Raw genomic sequence first — 8,182 nt, forward strand, 5'->3', positions numbered from 1 at the left:
TACTGCGAGAAAAAACGAGAAAAAAAAAACGTTATCATAATCTAGGAAGGAGGAGGCCTTCTCGATGTGCAAACTTCATAAATATGCAACGACCGATCAATATGCACGCCATTGCAGGGAACGCATAGCCACGACAGCGAGCGGTGGGCTCTCCCACACTACATCGAGGGTGGTGCCTTCCATCCACACGTTGAAAAGCAAAATGCTCTTACTCAGCCCTTTTACAACATTCTCTCGCACATAATTTTTTTTTCTATTGCAATTACATTTGTGTCCTTATCGTTCTGTACTTTTTTTTCTCTGTTTTGCCTACGCGTGAAAAACGCGCAAAGGTCGGAGTATAAATTTTGAATCCTTCCAAGTCTCGCGCAGCTCTCTGGGCTGCCAGGCCGTTTGGAATCTCTCTTCTCGTCTTTTTTTTTTTTCCCCCTTTCCTCGCACCCTCCTCTTTTCTCACTTTTGCCTTGCTTGAAACGGAAGTGCCTCCTCTTCCTCTTCTGTAATCACATATTTATATTCTCGATATACATCTCAGCCTGCGAAAGCGAAAGGAAAAAAACGAAGAAACAGAAAAGTCAGACGCGAACTCATGAAAGTGCTCGCGAAGGAAAACGTTCCAGCCGATTGGAAGGAACCGCGTCCCGCCCCCTTTCGCGAGTGCGCGCATGTGCGCTGAAACGAAAGGTGTGGAAAGTTCAGCGGAGGTGTTACAAAGAAGCAAGACTCGCGATGCCGCAGAGCGTTTTGCCTTTTTGAGGAAGCAAGCAGTGGTGCCGGCTGCCACATGGCAGTATATATAGGTGGCCTAACCGCGCGCGACCCTCGCGACTTCCTATACTCGAGAACGTGGTTAGAGGTTCGTGCTGGAAGAAAATCCAATCGGACCTACCTTTAGCTTCCAATATTTATCTCTCTCTCTCTCTCTCTTCGCAGGCGCTGCTATAAGAATAAAGAGCGTTATTGAAACAAGGCGAACTGCCGAAATACCATAGCCTGCTTATTAAGGCGCAAGCCTTAAGTGGCTCGTTACAATGGTTAATACCCGAAAAAAGCGGTGTCTAGTCGAGGGGTTCCAAAAATATCGTCATCGAGTGGAGTGGTTCAAAAAATATCAGCAGCAATGGCTCATACTCGCAAATATCATAATCAGCAATGGCTCTTACCCACATATATGATGAAATATCGACTGCGAAGCGACAGAGACGGCGATGGAGGACGCTCGCCCGGGGCCTAGTGGATTTCTCGGCAGGCCTCGAAAGTATACGCTACGGCCGAGGATGCTCGCCAAGCGATAAACGAGGTGCGACGTGGTAGGCGGCGGGAGCAAGGTGATAGATCGAGAGCGCCGCATTCGCCTGCTGAGAGGATGCACTTACTGGTTACAAGCATGCCACACAGCTTTAGGTAGTGCAATAAGTGCCCGTATGTGTCGCTGGGGAGGACGACCTACAGCGCCATATGTGCGCTGACTTCACACGTCACACGCGGCTCGTATGCATCTTACATGGAGTGTGACCCCTCCAACAGTACAATTAATTGGATAACCACGTGTGCAGCATGCTTTCGCCTTCACGTGTCACAGGCGTGTAACATGCTGCCGAACTTTTTTCGTAACCGGTCTTACCCAGTGCATTGCGATCCGTTTCCTTTTGGTATACTTTGAGCCCTCCCCCTCCTACTGGTTTCTTAAAACGCGCAAAAGGTTCCGCAGCTGATAGTTTGGTACGCTGAACAGTGCGTCATTTAAAGTGAAGTAATTGTCGCCAAAACTCGAAATTCTGAGCATAAAAGATGTTGCTTCGTCTCAAACACTACAGTTATCCGGTTACTTAATCAGTCAATGTCTACAAAGACACTTATTTCAACGCACATGTTATATTATTTCTTGTTGGAGGGATGTGGAAGATTTTTCTTCACTCTACTGAACGTTCCTTTCGCGTGACAGATGCATATAGCGTGCTTCAGCAAACGTGCACGAGCACGAACATAAATTCAGGTTCACAGGCCCGAGTAAAACAGCAAGCTATATCCTTAAGTTACAACTTCGAGAATTCAAGCTCTTGACTAATTCTGTTTTTTGTAGAACTACATATATCTTTGATGTTTCTCACCTTCAATAGTTCGAAAGTTGCAAGGAACGTACGGCGCAGCGGGTGCTATACACGAACGTCTACAAAGCGACGCCGCTCCCGAAAGTCATCACAACTCCTTCAAAGATTCTCCAAACAAACTTCTGTTAAAAATATTAAAAATAGCATTCTGGAGCAGTCATCGACTGACATAACACAAGTAATTACTCGTTCAATAAGCTCTGCGGCCAGAATACAATGCGTGGTATGAAAGCAAGAATAATTTCCGCGACTTCATTTACACCGATTCGCATCGACGAGCGAACATGCCAAGTTCTCCTAAACCCCGTCAACGAGTGCGCAAGAGTTCCATATCAAGAGCTGGCACACCAGACAGTAAAGAAGAAGGAAGAAAGTGAATAGGCTGCAGTGTAGCCGCTGGAAACGGCGTGCCGAACTGCTTCAAGAACAAGCGGAGACGCAGTATGTCAGCTCAGTGACAGGCCTCCCATCCCAAGGCCTCCTATACCTTCCCACGACAGCGATGCAGAAGAAGGCCGGCGATCGGCTCGCGTGCCAGTGGAGCGAGGCGTGCGAGGACAAAGCAAGTATCTAGAGAAGTGCAGGGCACTCGCGCGTGCGCCAGGAGCGCGAAAGAAGTGGCAAGTGTAAGCGCAGCAACATGACGTCAACGGGCCCGAAACCAACAGCACCAAATGGCGCTCTAGAAGAGTGCGCGAGACAAGGCGAGGTGTGCGCGATGCCGAGGCATTCCGCCAGCCCGCACATGCCGCCGGGGGCGGCTGTCGGGAAACTTCTATCGCCGCGATGCCAGGCGGCGCAAATGGAGGAGCTGCTGCAACTTATTGCTCGGCGTTCCCGCTCGACGAGCGAGGCAGATTGGCGGGGCCCCCGTCCGCCCCGGCGTTGAGGAGCGACGGCTCGCCCGGGCCTGGGAGAGCGAGCGGGGAGCAAATGGTCCATCGTCAAAGACAGAAATATGGCGGGCACCCGAGAAGTTATTGCGAGCCTGTGCGCGCGCTCCGTGCATGCCCGCGCATCGGATAGCCCCGCCGCTGCCAGAAGCGGCGGCGGCAGCGCGCTCACAGAAGGGGAGGGGAAGTCCGGACCGGCCCTCCTCCCCACATCTCCTCTCCAAATAGGGTACGGCACGCCATGACCGTACCCTGCCGCGCCTGCTCTGGTGTTTCGGTTGGGAGAAGCAGGGGACGGCGGCCGCGGGCAGAAACCCCTGCAGATGCGGATTATACCGCCTCTACAAGCGCGCCTCCCCGGTCCCGTAGCGGGAGGAAACGAGAGTCGAAAGGACTGTCCGCTGGGAGGCGCCTCTGCCGCTGACAGGATGCCACTCGATGAGAGAAAGAAAAAGAAAACGAGATAGGTAGGAGAGGGGAGGAATGCGGCGGCGGCAGCGACGACGTGCCTCCATATTTCAGCCTTCGCGGCCGCCTGGCCCTGTTTGTCACCCGTGTAAGTGCGCATCGCTGGCGCGGGAAGCCCTGAGTTATGCCACTCGATGTGGCCGGCCGGGTCTGTAGATTACGCCGGCGACGGAGAAAGTCGCGCTCCCGCCGAAATGTGGGCTGCGGAAAGAGCCCGAGCCGCCAAAGAGGCAGTCTGGAGACGTTTACAGGCGAGGAATAAACTGCAGGACCTTAAAGGGAACGAACAACAAAAACAAAGAAACGATAAAGAAAAAAGGATATGCAAGAGTGTCGTGGCCCGAGAGGCGGCGTGCCACTTATGGTGCGCTGTAAGGGAGGGCAGAGAGCCCGTGGTTGTAAACGGCGCTGACGACATGTCGTCACGCGTTATACGGCGCCGACGCTAATGGGAGGCGCTGGTAAGTCGCGCATATGAAGAGATGCTCGACAACACCATCAACACGCGAGCCTGGGAGCAGCCGGGAGTAATCACGGGCGCCGCAAACGCGTGTTCGGGGTTACGGATAAGACGGCGCGCCGTATTATGCTGATTCGTTGAGTCTCTCAGAGAATTCTGCGGGGAGGACTTGCAGAACCACGGCATCCTTCAAAGATTTGTGCCCATATAGAGAGTTACAGGTTATTTGTTGCGTACAGAAAGGCGGTTTACCCCATTTTCACTGAGATATTTCATATGTGCATGCTACAGAATGCTGTTCCAGCGAATGTAAAATTTTGGCAGCAGTTTGCTCATAACCTAATGTGAGTTCTAATTAAGCATCAACTCCTACATCAAAGAATTCGCACTCGCAAATAGCAGCCAGTTATCAAAATTGTGAAATAAGCAACTCCAAAGCATGCTGTCATTTGGAACAAAGTCTTGGGGAAATATTGGGAGCACATATAGGGTGCATTCGAGTTTCAGGCTTCAACCTCAATCTTAAACCTTGCCATTATTTATTTGTAACTGTACTGCATGCCATTGGAGTTGGCTTTTCCGGGTTGGAATACATGCTTCATTACTGAACTAAATGTAAAGGAGATTTAATCGCCGCATATTCGTGCCGGCAGCTGCTTTTCATGTGACAGCAATAGAGAAAAATTACAGAAAAAAAATATCACAAGTTTTAAAAATTACTCATGAGCAAAGCTGCTGTTAATGACCAATGCAAGCAATCCAGTCATTATTTATTTAGCATGTCCCTCTTCAAGCGAAGCATTCTTTTTTTTTTCTTGTGCGTGCGTGCGCGTGTCTGTGTGCTCGTGCGTGTGCGTGTGCATCTGTGTGATAATGGTGGTCCCAACGCTCTCAGGACATGCAATAAGAAGAAGAGCCACCTGATGTCATTACAGCATTACTACAGAAGCATGAATCCTTCGCAGAGCTCGGATAAGATCTGCATAAAAAGAATTCCCCTTCAAGCATCGTGAAGTCGGTACACACAATAGCCGGAATTCTACATGCCTGGGCTTTTCTGCATAAAATTAAGCTGCACCTAACGGGGGCACAATTCGCAAGATTTATTTTTTCTGTGCTGTTAACAATAGCGAACGTCCAAGAGGGAGACAGAGAGGAAACAAGAGCCAAAAGTCAGAGAGGTTAACCAGCATAATTGCCCGTTTCGCTACTATGCACGGCACATATATCGGAGCCAATTAGAAGGCAGGCTTTAGTGTAGCGGTTAAATAAATGTCATACAACTTACGGTGATGCATACTATTACGTTTACTTTCATCCTATAAACACGTGCAGCTCGCGTGGCATGGTATATGTTTATGCACCGCAAAGGTCACAACTGCCCCATCCCTTTTGTCACATTAGTACATGTCTCGGGTAACATGAGCAGCTCGTCGCAGAGATCACACAGGCCCACCATGGAGCAATTGACAAAGGACACGAGATAACATTTCACTGATTACATATATATATATATATATATATATATATAGTCAATGCGGCATCCATGGGAATCACAAAGCGAACGCAGCGGACCGATCTGCCCACGACGGCGTCCAGCTGTGTCGCCATCCCTCTCCGACACAGCGCAAAAGAAACTTCGCGCGCTGGCGCGCTACTGAACATTATATCGGTGTAATTCATCCGAATTTACAAGTGCACGCCTTCGTACACCTTGGATCCTGATTTCACATTTCGTCCGGCCTCTCACGACGTGACTCCACCCTTTCAACCCGTCTATGGGCTTGGAGTAGCATTTTCAAAATGCGTACATTCTCTCTCGCTGGAATTGCCCATAGCTCAATTTGTAAATTTTGCGGCTGCAGTGGAACAATGGCGCATCATTGCGAGGGCGCTCGCTTCATCCAGCATACACGCACACCAGCACGAGCCGCTACAACGGCGCTGCAGCGTTTCCCAAAGGCGATGCAGTTATATACAGTCGCGCGTAACGTCGGAGCGCGCGCGGACGTTACGTTACGTTACGTTACGCCGGGGAGAGGAGGGACAGGCGCGCCAACTTGGCTGTCGTAACCGGCTTGCCGTCGGCGCCGACGTTGAGATAGAGCATGCGCTATCTCTGCGCCCGACTCCGACGTTCGCGTTACTCAGAGTGTTCAGCCGGACAGGCAGCTTTTTGACTCGGCCTCAGCGGTGACTCGGCCTCAGCGGAGCCTCGGCGGAGGAGACAGCAGCTGCGCGCGTGCGCCCGATTGTAGGCAGAACGCAGTGTGGATAGGCGAGCCTGCGCATCCTGGTTCGCGCGTGGCACCGACACCCGTATATCGGAGGAGCGTGCATATACGTATAGCACCTGTCCATTCGCTATACTGCTGTCCTGCCAACGCACGACGTGCGTCCCTGCCGAGCAACGCTATAGACTATGACGATGATAAAATACATTCATTGAGTGCTTCATGGTGCATTAATGGCACACTGACACATAGACTTCGAAAACCGGCGCATTTGAACAGCTTGCAGCGCAGGGCACATGACGTGGCGGGCTGGACGAGCCTGTATAAGGGAGACTGGATCGTGCGACGAATCGTGGCTATGCGCCATGTGGAGTTTTATATTTCGGTAGGACATTTATATTGACTTTGTGGCATCTTCACAGACTGTGTGACGGCGCGTTCACAGGCAGTTCTACATTGTTCGTTCTTTCCTTTTATTCGATTGATTTATTTTCTCTTTTCTTTCTTTAGTTCGTGCCCCCTTTCCCCTAATCCAGTACACGGTAGCAAACTGGAGATATCCTCTGGTTGAGCTCCTTGTCTTGCTTTATATAGATATATGTAGAGAGAGAGATGCAAATGAGAGAAAGGCAGGGACGTTAACCTGAGTTAAAGCCTCCGGTTTGCTACCCTGCACTAGGGGAAGGGAAAGGGGAAGTAAAGGCGGAAAGACCAGTGGTGACAAAAATATAAATGTAAAGCAAAAAAAGGGGACGGGATGGGATCATTTATAGTCTTTCTAATTGGCCACTTACACGTAAAAAGGTCAGCAAAGCCTTGACCGACTTTCGATGCGACGACAGTTCATGTCGCCATTCCAAGACTGTCCGTTCTGAAAGTGGCCTGTCGTCAAGGCGTGCCAACGCGGCCGCTAGTGACACACTGTGCGCGCTGTATCGAGGACAGTGACAAAGTACATGTTCTATGGTCTCCTCGCTGCCGCAGTGACTGCAAGTCGCGCTCTCGTCCATGCCGACTCGGAAGGCGAAAGATCTTGGGAAAGCGACACCAAGCAACAGTCGACAAAGTACTGCTGTCTCGAGTCGAGAGAGTGCAGATGGGAGTCGAAGTCGAAGGGATGGGTCCAGTCGGTGTAGACGTGTGTGCTTCAAGTTTGGTGTGTTCCATAAAGATCTTATGGCCTCATTTGCAAGCACACGAATTTTCATTGCTGCGTCTGTCCTTGAGAATGGAATGGAGTCTCGCAAGCCCTCCTCATGGGCAGATCGTGCTGCTGCATCGGCATGTTCATTACCCATTATGCCACAGTGACTTGGTATCCAGTGTAACGGGATGTCGTGCCCTTGCTCGACGAGGTGGCGAAATAGCAGTCTGATTTCTCGAACTAGTTGTCCGTGGTGTCCGCGCCGTAAGGCAGAAACCAAACAATGAAGAGCCGCCTTGGAGTCACTGAACACGCTCCATTTCTTGGGTAGTTCATGAGAAATTACACGAAGTGCACAACGAATAGCAGCAAGCTCCGCGGCAGTTGATGTAGTCGGGTCTGTAGTCTGTAGTCTAATCTTTATGGTGGAGGTTTTTGCAGGAAAGATCACCGATCCTGCAGACCCATTCACCGTGGTTGAAGCGTCAGTATATAGATGATGATGCTCGTTGTATGTCTCGTACAGCAAGAGCAGTGAAAGATGCTCGAGTGCTGGAGACCAGAGTTTGACTTTTGTTCATATTCCTGGTACCATTAGCCGAACTTTTCCTTGAGCCAAGCACCACGGGGGAAGCGGAACTCTCGCTGGAGCTGTATAACAGGGCAGGACTGTCTGACAGAAGGAGGAACGTGGTCGATCCCTTGTGTCATAAAGGCGCATAGCCATTCCGGAGCGGCGCATACCAATTCTAGAGGATTGTCCGAGAATGGGCACACATCCAATATCACGTATACGAAATGCATGGCTAATGCACAGAAAATAAACTAAATAAAAAAATTCAGTGAACGTAATTCGTTATTGATTTATGAGG

This window comes from Dermacentor variabilis, chromosome 5 (assembly GCF_050947875.1).
Source record: "Dermacentor variabilis isolate Ectoservices chromosome 5, ASM5094787v1, whole genome shotgun sequence".
Taxonomy (NCBI): Eukaryota; Metazoa; Arthropoda; class Arachnida; order Ixodida; family Ixodidae; genus Dermacentor; species Dermacentor variabilis.